Raw genomic sequence first — 16,915 nt, forward strand, 5'->3', positions numbered from 1 at the left:
TTTGACTGATCTGTTTTGCAGCTTATTGTTCTACCCACAAAACTACTGGCAGAATTCGAGTTATGGAATAAATACGAGAGATGTATACAGCCCCAGAACAAGTCTTTAATTGTTCGATATTTTAATTGGGCAGTGTATGCATTGTTTTAGAAGGCTTCAGCGCTGTGTGTGAAGAAATGCAGGTTTAGGTTTGTGGGGTTTTTGTTTTGGTTTTGAAGCTAAAACCAGTTACAAGATGACCTGAAGCCCTCATGGGTTTTGTTGGTGGAAAATGTTTAAAAGTTGCCAGCAGTATTTGAAAATGTGTAAATGTGAGATGCATGCTAATGTAAAATTTAGTAGAGATGTGACATGTATGTGGAGTGTAGTGGCTGCAGGCATTTTTCCTCCTCCATTCTTAGTTATTAAGGTGGATATTTATTGGTTTGATTGCTAGGGCTTCTCAAGAGCTTAATCAAAAACAGCTGGTAGAGCTCTCTTAGCTCAGACTACAAATGAAAGTAGCTGGTGTGATTCGTGTGGTATACATCCCAAAAATGCTTTATGGAATATATGAAAGCAGAACACCTGAAATAGAAAATCTCAGTAAAATGTTCAGTAACTTTAAACTTTAGTGTCCTTTAGTAGGGAAACAGTTGTGTTTTGCCATTTGAGGATCTGGCCAAATAAACTGTTATTAGCTGTCCTTTACTGTAGGTATTGAGAAGGGTAAGTAGTTGCCATTTTAATGCTCAGTAAGAAAAAAGTCTCCACAAGGCAGTATTATACCTAGAAAATAAAAAACGTTTTTTACCTACAGGAGCAAATTTCTCAAGTATTTAAAGATGTTGAAATGCAGTTGGTTTAACAACTTGGTATTGGTCTGTTTGAGGACATTTCATTTTTTTGGTGGGTAAAATCTCTTTTTGTAATCTGACTCGAGTGGATTTTCCTACATTTCACATCAACCAAGAAAAATTCCATTGTGAAGGCTTGGTTTCATACCAAACTTGGAAATTTTCAGCCTCCATGAAGAAGTTTTTAAAGGCTGAGTATGGAAAATATGATGGTGGCATTACTTAACTAGCAGTCATAACTGCAAGCTTTGGGTTTTTGGACTGCAGAGCACTGGTAAGTAGCTTATGGCTGGAAATGCTTAAAATTTTGGAATTCAGATTTAGTCTTTTTGCAGTTCCAAATGGTACGGCTGTTTTTCCACTCGTGGTACCTCTTCATTACAATGGATGTTTCGTATGAGACTGTCTAGGCAATAATAAAATCAGTGCAGACATGGTCTGTATTACTTCCCTTAATTTCTATCTGTATGTTCAATTACAGTTTCCTGTCTGTGCTGAGAATGTATTTGCTGACAGTAAAATACCAAGATAGTACCTTTTTGTGTCAAGAGGTTAATGTGTAGGGTAATTTGAAATGCTAACAGTTGACGGTTTCTTCATTACAGACAGTGCTTCTGTTAAACACAAAGCTTTAAACTCAATTACTTAGATATCTGTATTTTCGCATGCTTCCTAATTCAGAGAGCTGTTACTTGAGACAAATGGGTGTGCAAAGTGAGAAGCACTGAGCCCTTGCATCTGTGGCACGGCCAAGTCTCTGAGCCTTGAATGCTTTTAAGTGGGCTTGGATCTCTACCTAAGTCAAAATGGCTTATGTAATCTTGCATCTAGCAATCATAGTAACATCGTCACTCCTCTGATCGGTTTGAAATGATTTAACTTAAAGATGATAATGGAATGTGGCTCCAAAAGAGCGGCTTCACCCTAAGGTGGTGGCAAATTTCTAGAGCAAGGTTTCTTAAGCTGAGAACAGTGGTGTCTGTGAATGGTCTGTCACTGCTTGGCCTCAGTGACAGCTTCTGCAGTTCCTTATTTGCTGTGGGCTCCTGAGTATGTGTTAAATCTGTGAAGGGGTGAGGAGTGGCGGCTTTGTGGAGAAGAATGGAGTAAAACTCACAAAATTTGAGGCTTGTTAGATAACAGGAGTGGACAAGACCAATGGATCTGAGGTATATGGGTAATGAGTGGGTATGGGAAAAGAAGTTAGAACTATCTGGACGTGATTTGGAAAGGGTCTCATGGTAATAGAATGGGCATCTGTGGGTTTGGAAACGTCATTTGGAGCATGGGGGACGTAGTCAAGTGAAAGAAGAGGCATCAGGTTTTGCAATCTCAGCACCTAGTGATGAGTTTTAATTGTTTCCTATGTCCCTACCAGGCCTTTAATTTTTTAGTAAATTGACTGTATTTTAAAAGGTCTGAGGAACTTCTGCTAGTAAAGGCAGATCTGTGCTGTGCGTTTTAAGTGTTGGCCATTGAGAAGTGCCCAGAGTGTATCTTAAATAAGCTGTGAAGCATACTTAAAATTGCTGATTGAATCATGCTCTGTCAGAGCTGAAAATAGAATGATCTAGTTTCTGGGAAGTGGCAGAGTAAATAAAGAATAATAAAACTTGTCACCCTTGCTGAGTTCTGTGTAACTTGGTCTGAAACAAATGAGGATTGTGTGTTATTATGATTAATGCTGCTTTTAGTGTAGGTGTAATACTGAATTTGAATTAGAGGGGAAGGAATAAAAAAAAAGACGGTAATGAAGGGGTTCAAAGAGCAGTAAGTGATTTTTGTGTAGTGATGCTAATTTTTTCTCCACTTCATATAACCTTCAGAAAGTCAATGGTCCTGAGCTGCATTGGTCATTTTGTATCTATATTAGGTTCTGAGGTGTAATAGTTCTCCTAAAGTGTGATGTTTTGAGGTTTCTTTCTGTTTAATAGTTGAAGGATAAAATTTGGGAAGAACAAACAATAGTCCAGTTCCATTGTCTCAGAACAGGGATGCTTAGCCTGTTCCCTTGTCAGTCTTGCTCTGAATGGCCGTCTCATGTGGAATTTCCCTGTATGCTTGGTGATGGAATCACATCTGGTATCCTGAACGGCAACTGCTTCTATCAGATCAGATGCAGCATTTTTCTGGCAGCATTACTTAATCACTTATATACTTTTAGTCCCATGTTCCAGGCAAATAAGAGAATAATTTCGGGCTCATCCTCTTCCAATCTTCTCTTAAGCTGTCTCTTTACTTTCTCATTGTTCTTGTGAAACCTGATCCTCTTCCCACAGTAAGTTAAAATCCTTGGGCATGCTGTGTACATCACTTGGACTGAGAAAAAGGCACAGATCTGATTTGGCTGGATGTTGTTCCAGGCTTTACTGCTTGTGTTGACCCGTCTCTCCAGGAAACACTGTTCAGACAATCTGCTGCTCCAGTTTCCTGGCAGGAGATGGTACATGACGGGCAGATTTCTGGCCGCCTAACTTCCAGACCTCAGGGTTGGATCTATACTTAGCTGCCTGCTGCTTTGTTACCTGGGCATTTGGGAGTGTTGAAACACGGGCCAGAGAGTTGTCCTTACCGTGGCACTGTCCAAACTACATTCAACAGGCATATTGAATATTTCTGAAACTTTTTCTTAAAATGTCAGTGATAAAAGTGTATGCATGATGATAACACAGACTATTTGTAAAATTACCCAGTATGTCTTGTACATGGAGAAAACATCAACCGTTTAGAAACATGAATAAACGCTGGGTGAGTTTCTAGTTTGTTATAGACAGCTGGCTGCTAAAAACCCACTCTTTGGAAGCACCCTGCAAAATACTTGAGTAATTCCAGGCTTACACCAAGTCAAGTTTGTTATAAATTAGAACAAAGAGTCTTTTCCTTTTTTAATTACCCATAAGCCATTTGCTCTAGATTAGTGCTGTGAGATGTGATTGACTCAGAGGTAATCACCTATCCATGTGGAAGTGGAGAATGAAAAAGGTATTTGATGTAACAGATTTTTTTTAAGGCAAAATAGATAAGGGAGTCTATTAAAACTGTTAAAAAGCATGAACTACACAAGATGGTAAGATGCTGAGTTCTCACTAAATTCGTTTATTGATATACAAATGGTACAACTCCATCTGGAGGTATAAACCACAAGTTGGGTGGTTGAGGTAGACAAAACGTACATGACAAGTCCTTGCTGAATTTGGCTGCAATACATGCTTGTGGTATGTGTAACCCCTCCTTTCTTACACCTTAGGAGATCATTGATGATGTTCTGATTTTCCTCAAGAAGGAAAAGCTTGTTTTGTTTGAAAGCATTGTTTATTTTTATATGGACTTTCTAATTTTTTACATGAAAGCTTAAGGTGGCAGAGGTGGAGAAGTTAAAATGAACCAGTATTAACTGGAGCAGAATCTCTTGGTCATCTTTGATTTAGAAAATAACGGCTGGAGGTTACCTCAGTATTCTCTGCTTCCCTCCTCCTTCCCTCATGCACTTCTCAACTCCCTCTCAACCTTTTTGACACCTTGTCACAAATCTACTCCCAAGTGCGAGCTCTTCAGCTTTCCTCCTCTGCTTTAAGTAGGAATTGGGATCTGGAGTTTCTAACGAAGATGTATTGATTGACAAGATATTTCTGCTAAGATCAGACTAAGGCTATGTCTGCTTCTAGCAGTGTAGCAAAATACCTTTCTGCAGTGGGAAGGGCTATGATATGTACTGTTTGTGTATCTTGTAAATTTCAAATCCATGTGTAAGAAAAAAGTTAGGAACTACATAGCTGTAATATTTAACTTTGTTTCTTTTACAAACAAGGATTCATGTTGAGCAAAGAGCAAGTAGGCAGCAGCAGATCCTTTTCTACAGTGGCTGGTACTTGACAGTGAGTCATGCTGTAATATGTGACTATATGTATTTATCTAAACTTTCACTGATTTTGACCATAGTTCCTTATTTTTTTTAGATAGATGTACTTTGTGATATTGTAAAGGAAATGGAAACAAGGACCAACAGGAACAATCATGTTTGATATTTAGCTCCCTGAAGTTGGTGATTTTACTTTATGCCATCGAGTAATGCAGTAAGAAGAGCAAGACAGGATTTAGAGTGAGTGATAGACAATATTTAACACTTAAAATTACTCAGTGTAAAAACCTTTCAGTTATAAAACTTGTTTTCTCTCATACACTAAAGGTGCTCAAAAGCATGCTAGTACCCAGAGGACACCAGTGGGATAGTGGATGAAGTGATGTTAGATACAGTTTACGGTTCACTCCATGAAAGGTTATTTCAGCCTTGTCTTTACATCAATCAGTTTCTGTGCTCAGTTTTTGTTTAAGTGCAATCTGTAGTTGGGGACTACAAATCTTGAATGCACTCACATCAGTTGGAGAAAGCTTGGGAGTGAAAACCTCTTCAACCTGTTCCTTTCACATCACATTCTTCAGAAGGGACTGGGAACACAAAATTCACGTTCTGGCAATAGGAGAATGAAACCACCAAATTGATGGTATTTGCAGGATCTGAAAGCTGAACATCTTCCATTGTCCATCTGTCAATGAAAATTCAAGCCTATTCTGATTGGTATTTTATTTTTAAGTATTTAATAATTTTTCACGTTTGTTTCTTACATGAGGGGAAAAGTCATAAGTTAAGACTTTGAGCCCCCTTAGGATCACCAGTGTCACCTTCCTTTGCTTCCCCTCCAACTGTTCTTGCAGACTATAGGAGCTATTTAACTATTAAACAGCTGCTGTTCTTTGCCTGGTGGGGACCTGAGCCCTTCAATGAACAATAAGTATTGAAGCAATGACAGCTCTGGGAGTGATGGACACCAGTTTGCACTAATAGAGATCTGGGAGCTTTTCCAAGAACAACTGCATTATGTAATTGAACAATTCTATATTTTATCTCTTGCTTGCATCAGATGTGTGGTTAACCTACTGCATTCTGAAGAGCTCTGCAGATCTTGTCCCAGGTTTGTTCTGTCAAGTAACATGATGAGTTGTCCAGGTTATGAGAGATTACTGAATTGGAAGGCCAAAGAGCTAAGAAAATTGTGTGGAGGAGACTGAGATGCATTGGCTAGGGCCCATGTCAGTGGTAATTCTAAAAAGTGATGTTGGAATTTTAAAAATCAAATTCTATCTTTCCATGGCTTATTTCAATCAAGTGATAGCATCAGACGTGGTGACAGGAAGTGGAGCAGAATTCCGCAATTACAGATGGACTTCAAGGAACAGTTTATTGGAATTGAAGGTTAAACTTCAGTAAGCAAAAGGATCACTCTTGTTCTTGTCAGCTTGTCACAGTTCTAGACACCAAGAGTAACTTAACCAGAAATACCAGAGAGGAGCCAGCCAGTCTTTTGACCTTAGTTCATATCCTGGTAAAAGTGAAAGTTCTCACCAAGTTGTATAGCTTAAATTAACAGGGAGAGCTTCTCTCTTTCTCTCTCTCTTTTTTTTTTTTTTTGGTAGAGCAAAAATTGAGCCCATTTTGTGGTGTGGTAGTTGTATCCCTCTTGCCTTTAGATTCCAAATTACTCTGTTCAGCCCTGTGAGCATCAACAATTAATGTGCTACATACTGGATAGACCGTGCAGTGAGGGCTAGTAGCTATACAAATGTTACAAGCTTCCTTTCTGTCCCCGTGATGATTCGGAGTAGTTTAACTTACTAATAGCCTATTTTTAATGCTTTACTCTTTTGCTTATATTTTGAATGGCAAGGCAGTTTAGCTTTCTTTTACAGCCATATTGCAGCAGCATGATGTTTGCAAAGAAGCCTCTCTTGTTTCTACTTTTCTACTAATAGTTTCTACTTTAAAAAAAAAAAAAAAAATCAAGTAAAGAAATCCCTTCCCAAACCTGCATGTGCCCTTTTGTATCACTTTGTCAACTTGATAATGTGATGCCTGCATGTCTCACTCCAACTAATGAGGCAAAAGCCTCCCTGTGGACTTCATTATGCTCCTGGGAAAGTTGCCTCCATTTCGTATGTGGGGAGTCGAGAATGGGTATGCTTGCGATTTACCCTTGCCGTGTAATGGCTGAGCTGGAACACAAACCAGCTCCCTGACCTGCAGGTCTGTGCTGAGTGAGAAGAGTATTCCTTTGCATTTACTCTTCCTGCCTGACATCCGCTCGCTCAGGCTGACGAATCTTGGCAGTTGCCATCATTTTCCGCCATGCAGAATCACTCCAGTGAGCAGCAAAAGATGATGGCAAGAGGATCAGGGGGGATTAGTACGACATTCTGGTATTGTTGGAGGAAAAGTCAACTATAACACACTTGGGTGTAAGCCAGGGAAATCACAAATATATTCTTAATTTTACGGTTTCTTCGAGCAGAGATAGTCTTCTGAGTTTGGCTGAGTTCTTCGCAGGACATCCTCTGTGATTATATCAAGGGGATTTATGAGCCTATTCCTCCTCAGATGGTGATAGCCCTGTTTTTCTTAGTATTGTTTGAGAGACTTTAATGCTTTGCAGTATGGAAATTTGGCTCTATGAAGGAAGACCAGACCATAAAATAATTGTCTGAGCTCTCTGAAAGGTTATATAGCTTGGCAGCTGCATCGCATCTGAAAGTTACTGGGATCTTTCCTTCTCCCCCTCTTCCATGTCACAAAGCCAACAGTTTTCATTACTCTGGTGCTATTTAGGATCCATTAATTAAATAGTCCGGAAGCAATTCAAATTTGTATCTCACTTTTCAGAATGGCCACCTGAACCTCTGAAATAAAAGATTTGTGATCCTACCAGAAGGTGTGTGCAATAAGAACCAATTCATGGTAGTGCTGTGCATTATTTAAGGGTTCCGTCTGCATGAGTGGTCAAAGGCAAACTGTTCAGCTGCTGGGAATTGAGGATTTTGCCATATGTGAACATCAAACGATTATTTTCCTAGGCTTGTATGACATCTGGGTTTTTTGATTTCTGACCAGGTAGTCATAACTGTATAATTAACTATTCAATTAATTATTTACAAGCAGTTTGATTTCTTATGTTGGTCACTTATGTTTCTTTTTTCTTATGTTGGAAGTCTGAAATTCTGTTTTCAATTTGATGTTTGGCAACGTGCAAGAATTTTATGAAAGGGAAGGAATCCAAGAGTTAAGGGAACTCTCTAAGTTCATCAGAAAGGCTTACAAGAGTTTCTTTTTAGAAATGCAGTTTGATTTGTATTACTTTTATAGTCAGAACGTAGTGAAAATAAATCTAGATAGCCTGCAGCCTCATACTGCTAAAGCAGGGACTATTTATAGATGCTGTCATGCTATAGGTGGTATGGGGAGTGTATTGCATACTTTGTGGATGTGCACTAAATTAGAGCTAAAACATAAACCTATCTACCCAAAACCTTTGTGGTTTAATACCACAGCTCTCTACATTAAGAGAATGCGTTTAGAATGTGGAGAAATAGCAGCCTGGATATGAATAACTTCAGGCTTCTTCCGCAAGTGGCTTGGTGAGGTCAAGCGTTCCCCTGGACACGCGTGCTGGCACTTCAGTGCACGCAGCTGCAGCTTGTGCTGCCACCTGGTGTTCCTGCCAGCTTCGCCTGGGATCGTGGCACACTGGTCCATAATGCTTTGCAAGGGACAGGGTCTTTCTCAAGGTCAGGGTGTGCCCCAAGGGCGAATGAGATAGCAAAAGGGAGGATGGCAACAGCTGTTGCCTTGTTATGGCTGGCTGCGCTGCCCTACTGAGGGCACACAAGCTCTAGACGCTTTATGGTATGACAATGTGGTCTTCCTTGCTGCATCACCTTGTAAAAACATGCATATCTTCTTGTGATGCATCTTCACAATGAGGTAAACTCATGAAACGTGTCATATACCCTAGCCCTGTTGTGATAAGCACCTTGTAAATGCATGTAATACAGCACTGAAGAGCACACGCTGTAACTGCCGGGGCTTTTTTTTATTTTTATTTTTTGCACCTTGTTACTATGGTTTGTTCCTGGAGAAAGCCTAATTTTTTCTGCTCCACTTTACAGATCATAAGAATGTTGTTAAAAGGGGGATATGACGTGGTGTTCTCAAAACCTATTCTTCAGACCTGTCAATCAGAGAAGGAAGCTTTGCAGGAAATTTTCTGAAACTTGAGGCTGCTTCTATTCATCCAGCATGATAAAGCTTCTGGAGAGACCAGCTTTTAATTTCTTAAGCTCTTTCTGAACTCATTAATGTCATTGGAACCTCATGCACTGCTCTTTCTTAATTCTAACCTTAAGCCCTGACTATGTCAGCCTTTTCCCTCTTATTTTTCCTGACAGGTTCTGATTTACATAAACCCTGGAGAGAGAGAAACTCTTTTTTTTTTTTTTTTTTTTTTTTTTTTCCCACAACAACTTCTGCCCACCAATTCTAAGAATCAGAGGGGCTGACAACTTCCATGAGGACCCCACAAAAATATTGCAAACTTGACAACCTACTAGTACAGAAGGAGGTGAACAGATTTGTATTCAAGCTTAGCATTCCGTTAAGGCTGCTCATGTTATCTAAGCTCTCCTGTTGATATAGTGTATTTTTTATTACATTACCTCATTAGGTCATTCCAGATTACAGAAATAAGCAAACTAAACAAAGCCCTAGACGAGTTGGACAGTTTTTTACTCCAAAGTAGGAGCACCAGCAATTATACAGAACCTACTAAGAATGTACTGTTTATTAGTGACTTCATAGTGTGTGTAGTAGGACAAAATACATGGTGAGATGCCCCTTAGCTGAAAGGTTCCAAGCAAATGCTCAGGCCAGCTTAATTTTTCCAAGACAAGACTTGTCCCAGAAAGTGTGTCCCAACTGCATGTTTTAGTGTTTCATAACGGTTTGTAGATATATATCCCCTATTGTTAGGGAATACTGAAGCAGACAATACTAATTTTTTTTTATTTTTGTAAAACCCACAAAACAAGTGCTATTGCTTCTGTGTCTCTAGATAGTATGGCAAAACATGCTGTTTTTTCTGGATCTTCTAGAGATGAAACATGATGAGGCGATACTATTTCTTCTGCACCCTCAGTCTTCACAGCCAGCGTGTAACAGTATAGCAAAGCCAACCTTCTGGGTGCTCGGAACTGGACTAGCCTAAAGTTACTTGCAGGAAACTGTCTGGGGAAGGACACAAAAGTGAGTTTGTTCTGGCTGATGGCTGGTCTGCTGTCACAGAGGTTGTGTAAGCAGCATCACCGAGCTTAGTTTGAAAGTTCCCCTTTTGTGTTTGAAGCTGTTGAACTTTTGAGCTTAATTTAGTTCAATTAAGACCTTTGCTTAATCTCATAAGCACTAGAGGGCGCTGCCTCTATAGTGCTTTAATTACAAGATCAGATAACTTCCATTGCATTTTCCCTCCTGGTAACTAGAATTGAGTGTTTAGTGCTCCCTGCCCACCACTGTGATGGTGTCTTGCAAAAGGGAGTAGTGGTGCGATAGCAGCAGCACTTGCACCTTCTACCACTGCCTGTGTCACCTCCCAGTTCTGGGTACCCCTGCCCTGAGGGCAGAGTTGCACCTCCTGTTTTAGTGTTGAAGCAACAGAGTTCCTCATTGCACAGCACATTGTGTAGCATTGCTTGAGCCTGTGATACATTTGCTGAGCCCTGAAGCAACTGGGACTCTAGGAATTCCAACACTAGATGCCCCAGAGAAATTCCAGGGCAAGTAAAGAATGACAATTGGTACCAAGCAGATGCATGCAGGGTTACATTTATGATTACAGCTTGCTGTATTCACTCACACATACAAGCTCAGTGTAAGTGGAAGCAATTACAACCATATTAATAAGCTGGCAACACTGCATTTTGTCTGCCGATGTGTACACGTTAACGTGGTCATTGTGACTGGCGCTGGTTTTGTACCCAAGAAAGCTCTATGTGACAAATCGAGATCAGTTAAAAACTGTTGCTCAGTGTTTGAAAGAAGGACTATTGATTCTAAAATTTCTCAAGTATTTCAAATACCTTCACGTTTTGTCTTAGCAAGTAAATGTCTTCAAAAATCAATTGCTTTAAAAATAAACTTGCAAAAGATGTGAGGAAAATCTTTATCACTTAGTCCGCTTTGAGTAGATAATGTGAGATTGAAGGGGACTTTAAATATGCTGGAGCATGCTGAAATCTGTAATGATTAGGGTGCTTAGAGAAATAGTCCAGAAAAATTAGATGAACATTGGTGGAAGAAATGATCCTACACATCAGAAGAAATAGTATAATGCAAAAATACAAGCTTGAGAAGACAAATGTAGTTAACGGTGCTTCAGACAAGGATCACAGAATTAAAACAGTCCCGGTTAAATATGAGTTGACAACATCATGCTATTACAGAAAAGACTAGCATCATCCTTGATTGTAGAGATGGAATTATTGAAAGCCTTATAAAGTAAGTTTCTTTTCCAATGCAGTGGTAGTTCCTCAGGCAGTGTAATGGCTGCAATTTCACATACTGTTCTGCAAGGAAAAATATTGGGAATTTAAGTTGTATCAAGAAAGACTAAGCATTAGAAAAGCTTATTAATGCAACAGTTACAAATAACACTGAAATATATTCCATTCTTTATTGCCGTAGGTTGCTCTAGTGTTTCTACCAACAGAGATCCTCAAGAACAATTTTTGTAGATTTTTTTTGGTAGATGTTTGCTGGACATGACATGGGTAACATCAGTCCTGCCTGGAGCCAGAGGAATCTTGAGGTCTCGCTAATTCCTGTTTTCCTATGATTAGGCGTTGTTCTGTAATAGACTTCTAAATACGACATCGTTGACCTGATTACTGAAATGTTTTCTGAGTGACTAACCTGCTGTCTCACAACAGGTGAATACTGGGAGAAAAAACAGGAAGTGAAAGCATGATTCAGAGTCAGCCATGCTTACTGGAAATCTCTTGAGTGTTGGTGGAGGACAATGCTGGAACTGGAAAGGCTGGAAAGTTTGTTCTCCAGAAGCAGAAGAAATAATCAGACAACACAGGAAACTGAAATATACATTTTAGGCCTAAAATGAAACACTGTCTTTCAGGAGTAGATAGTTACCTGGGAGAATGAGGTGGAGACGTGGGTCTAGTGGGAGATGGCAATATTTGTGGATAATTTTGGAGGTTACTTGGATTTTAAAATAGATGCCTCACCACTGAATGAACAAAATCACCTCTAATTGAAGGGACATAAATTGGTGCCTAAGTTTAGCTAGTTAGGACTGATTTGTTCTCATGATTACTACAAGAACAGACGTGCTTCCTTTTGGTACTTTTTCTAGTGCAAACATCTTAGAGAAAGGATAGGCTTCACTGGGGTCCACAGTTAATCTAATCCTTCTGTATGAGGTGGTAGGACCAGAAATGTTATCCAAGCTATTGTAAATGCAGGTGCAAACCTCTTGAGTGTGTCAGTCTTTTATCTGAAAAATTACCTCGCTCTTTGCTTTGAAGAAGAGGATCATTTAACTGTAGAGCAGGCTGTTTTTGGGGTTTTGTTAATATGGAATGTTTGGTAGGTACATTTTCTTTTGTGCAAAGGAAAAGGATACCTTCACCTTTCTGTGGCTTTCTCAGAACTGGAATAAAGGTTTTGAATGGGAAGGTTTTCAAATACATCTGTGATCTGAGCATCTGCAAAATACAACAGAGCTGAAAACATAAAAAGAAGAACATTACTAATGCTAGGGTGTCAAGAATTCTAATGCAAATGAACCAGTAGTTGGCAGAGACTAATCTGTTCTCATTTCTGTTCTTGACAGAAGAATGCAATGTAAGGCTTTTATCCAGAATTAATCCCCATCTTAGATCGAAGGTTTTGGATACCAAAATGGTTTTCTCTGCATTTGTGTTGCATTGATCATATCAACTGTTTTATATGCTTCTGTTTTCAGAATGGCATTTAAATTTTGCCTTCGCACGGGTTTTCCAATGGTTATTTCTGTCTCTGTTCCATGTTGCATTGACATCAGCCTTAGTTTGGCTCACTTCTTGGTAAAAAGAAAACTGGTTCCATATGACCCTTATCAGCAGATCAGGATCTGGACACCATCAAGACTAGGTTTATGGAGGGGGGGTGGGAAGTCATAGGACTACCAAGGCACTGGATGGAATTCTTTCTTGTGCTGTTAAGTAACTCAAAGGACAGTTCAAACCTAGAGGTCAAGGGAACAAAGAACTCCAGTTACAAGAAAAAAAATGAGGAAGAGTGATCTTTTAAATCAAGAGACCGTTTAAAGGAGAAAAGAGGCAGAGTTTACTACAAGAATGCCCTTTGCTTTGTAGTGGCTGGTTTATCATAGCACTTACAGTGCTTACTTTCAAGGACTTTAGAGCCATATAGTAAGATATCCATGACTTTGCTGCCTGTGGATTTAACAACAAAACTCTTGGGGTTAGAATTGCAGTGTCCCTGGGCTGCAAGAAAACGTTTCTTAAGTTTCTTAACAGCCAAGCTGCAAATTGGGTCTGTAGTGACTTTCAAAGCAGAAATTTGAGTTTTAAATCATACTGAGTTCAGAAGTATTGCAGTAATGAATGTCCATGTTTGCAGTGCATCATATGAATACTATATCTCATACTAGCTCAATGCAGTAACTATCAGATTTTGTTGAGGTTACTTAAACCTAAGTCACAACATTTCAGTTACATTGTTTAGAAAAATAACAGAATTTCATGTATGTACAGCCTGCAATGGTAACGCTTTTGCTTGTTGACTCTTGATAGTGACAAGAACAGGGTTTGGCCATTTTACTTTCTATGTCATTTGTAGCTCATGCCTCTTGCTATATCCACAGTTGCATAATGGTCTCCAGATGTCACCGTGACTGATGACACATGACAACAAAGAGGAACTGAACATAAAGGAACCCTCTTATTCTGTTTTTCTGCTACTGCTTCTCAGACTGTTTTCAAAGTTTGGGCATTATGAAAGTTTGTGAACCAACTTCCTCCACTATTACAATAAGGTGTTTATCTTATCTGTTTGAATTGGATAGTTCCTGACAAGTAAAGGATTAAGAACAATGCATACGTGACTCTCAAAAGCCTCCTAGTAGCTGAAATTGGACTTCTAATATTTCAACTGTTTGTTAATGGTGATGGGAAGTGTTTTGAGGGTAGTCTAGGTGATACAAACAAGGCAGTTTCCTTGAAATACCCCAATTCCTGGATTAGGAGTTGTCTCCTGTATTCTTACCATAAACATTGGATGCACTGGTGGTTTGGGGGCAGGTAGGAACTGCCCTTTCCTAGACCTCCCCAGACAGTCAGGGTAAAGGCATTTAATGGCAAACCTAGAAGAGTTTTCCCCGAGTTCCCTTTGGTCTTTCTACTTGGAATTGCAGACAGTGCTGACCTTGTCAGCTTGAAGTCTAGCCTAGTAAACATTTAGGTGGCATTTGACTTTGGAGAGATCCTGCAGAAAATCGGATTCCCCTGGATTTCTCATCTAACTATTGACTCAGCTTGAAATTCAGTGCTGCAGCAGCGTGCTTGCCTTTACCAGGTCTCCTATGAACAGTAAAGTATGGTGTAATAAATAGACCTGTTGTTTTTTAATTCATATTTGTATTAGGGTTACAACTGGAAATCTTTAAAATAGGGACTGTGTACTTCTTAGGCGCGTGCAAAGAGGTAGTTCCTGTATCATTGAGACACCAGTCTTGAGAAGATTGAAAAAGAGGGAAGTAACTGGTTTTATCTCTACTTCGGAGACAGAAAAACAGACTGCATGAGTCACACAGGGAGAGACAGGAGCACCTCCCAAAACACCCCAAGTTGTAGCCCAAGCCCTTCTCCACAGTTCTCTCCTGTATCCTGCTGTGAAATAGGAGGTAAGTCCCGGGTGTCTATTTTAATAAAGAATAAGATATATTTGCATAATTGTTTATTTTTGTATAGAGAACAATATGGAGGTGAGAGATCTTTGCTTGGGATAGTCCTTACTAGTGATGAGACAAAATAAGTACCTTGCACTTGCTGAAACTTCCTCAGGGTTAGTGACTTCCAGCTGAGGCATAATTCAGATGCCAAGTATAGTTCAAGCCAAATCATTGCTCATCAAGATGGGACAGTCGTCTTTAGTGATCAGATTTAGTAAAAATCCTCAGTTATGGATGTTGCTCAACACTGACAGCTCAATACTGGTAGAAAATTTCAGGGGCAGCCCAAAGCCATGAGCTGAATCAAACAGCTGTGAACATGTGTTTCCAAAAAAGAAACTGCCTTTAGTTACAGACTTACTCAGTCCTGCTGCCCTCTGCCATAATCACTGTACTCTTTGGGGCAGGAGAACTTTTTGAGGCTGAATCCTCTGTGTTTTCATTCCAACACTGAAGCCTGTCAGCAGTGAAACTGTGAAAAATGGGGAGACGTTTAGAATTTGCTTAGGACTCTCAACTGAGCCTGCATCAGCTGATGCCAGTTCACACGGTAAAACTTACACAGGAGAAAAGAGATTATTTTGAAGCTTCCCAGGAGAGGATATAGTAAAAGAGTTGTTGTTTCCAATAGTCGAGCTATAACTACTGCCTTGGGGAAAGATTCAGGTGTCCTTTTAATTTCAGGTGCCCCTCCAGGGTCCCTTTTTACCTGGGATCCACTTGTTTCCTTCAGACAAGAAAGCTTTGGCTACAGCTATCAGATTCCAAAGGAAGATCCAGAAGTGTGAGTGGCTGTTGGTCTTGTACACTAGCAGGAGCAGGTCAGTGGTACAAACCCATTTTTGTCCCATAATCTAGCATGAATCTAGATTGTATTGACTATAGGATATTAACTTCAATTGGATGAGCCTGAGATTTACGTTTAGCCACCTGTTTTGTCCAAAAACGTGAAAATGTGGTCACTTTGGTCTCATCCCTGTGGATCCCAGATAATCAAGTCCAACAAGGTAATCAGGCTATCCAGCCCAGCACTTTTTGCAAGTCTTATCCCTAAGTTGTGTCACGTGGCTAGCAGGCCATCTGAAGTGTGGCTTTATATTTCTTTTATTCAGCCATCAAAATTTCTCCTTAAACTCCTTTAAGAACATTTTCTACTGAATAAGGTTGTCTTAACATTGCTAACATTTATTCAGAGACTCTATGAAATCTGTAGTCTTTGTTAACTGGAGCCAATGCACTTAGAGCAATCTGCTATGTTTTTTTCTAGCTAGTCGTTTTGTATAACAGGGCTAAATTTTTGGCCTTTCACTCGCTCAAATAATTTGCACATCTCCCCTTTACAATATTCTTTGCATGTTAGATTTCTCCTGCTTCTCTCCACTCTCTGTTACCTAAGGTTTCTTTACTTTCTGCCAGCAGCTCTCAGTCCTATCCTTGTGTTATCAAAGATGGTTTGTGTTGCCAAGTGGATTGAGCATGGGGCTCCATGCCAACATTCCTGATTGCTTATCTCAGCTATGGCACAGATTTGTAACCCTTCTGCAAGTCAATTAATCTAATTTCCAGTCTTTAAAATGGGGATAAAGACATTTACGTAATTATTGGAGGTATTTGTAATCAGTCTGAATAATGAATGCAATACTGTGGCGTGCGTTACTCTGTCCTTATGTCAGTAGCTCTGTAGTTTGGCACATTGATAATAGCTTATTTGTCACAGTCATGACACTGTTTTCATCAGAATTTAAACTTTTTGGTACATTTTTATTTCTCATGATTCCTCAGGCATTCTGAATCATCAGAGACAATTTAAAATGAGGTTCAGGAGGTAAGAAATATGTTCTTCAACCCTCTTAGGTGTCACTGGGGACAACTTGTTATTTTTTTCCTGTTCAGTGGAAACACTGTTTGCTGAAAGTAGGTTTGAGTTGTAGATGGAGACAGAGCAGAGCATCTCCATATCTGGCACCAGTCTTCTGTACAATGAATTGGGCAAGCAATAGCATTTTTGTTAATTTAACTCTTTTGTTAATCTAAAGCCAAATTTATTTCACAGAACTGAAAGCCCTAGTGGGGGGGAGGGGAAATAAACATGATGTTTTTATGCTTATTTCTTGGTGTTACTGTGAATGTTTCTCTTATTCAGTTTCTCTTGATTCCGTCTTCCCTAGTGTTTTCTCTGGGAGAAAAGTCCCAAATAGGATTTTTGTGATTTATTAAGCGAATAGAGGCAAG

General features: G+C 39.6%; 1 protein-coding gene and 1 long non-coding RNA gene across 3 annotated transcripts in view; one reads left to right on the forward strand and one right to left on the reverse strand.

Annotated features, from left to right (window-relative positions):
- Window positions 1-14,507: 14,507 nt before the first annotated feature.
- NADK (NAD kinase) overlaps window positions 14,508-16,915 on the forward strand; it is a 26,423-nt gene continuing 24,015 nt past the window's right edge. Inside the window, exons 1-3 of one of the 2 annotated variants that reach the window (XM_035344365.1) lie at window positions 14,508-14,635; window positions 15,368-15,467; window positions 16,466-16,508. The gene's annotated coding sequence lies outside the window, so the exon portion shown is untranslated. The remainder of the gene's footprint in view (window positions 14,636-15,367; window positions 15,468-16,465; window positions 16,509-16,915) is intronic. The other variant, XM_035344366.1, reaches the window with a different exon arrangement.
- Window positions 16,613-16,915, reverse strand: part of LOC118177024 — a 2,123-nt gene continuing 1,820 nt past the window's right edge. The window contains exon 3 of the long non-coding RNA XR_004755637.1: window positions 16,613-16,859. This is a non-coding gene — a long non-coding RNA (uncharacterized LOC118177024). The remainder of the gene's footprint in view (window positions 16,860-16,915) is intronic.

The sequence above is a fragment of the Oxyura jamaicensis genome, chromosome 21, assembly GCF_011077185.1.
Source record: "Oxyura jamaicensis isolate SHBP4307 breed ruddy duck chromosome 21, BPBGC_Ojam_1.0, whole genome shotgun sequence".
Classification (NCBI taxonomy): domain Eukaryota; kingdom Metazoa; phylum Chordata; class Aves; order Anseriformes; family Anatidae; genus Oxyura; species Oxyura jamaicensis.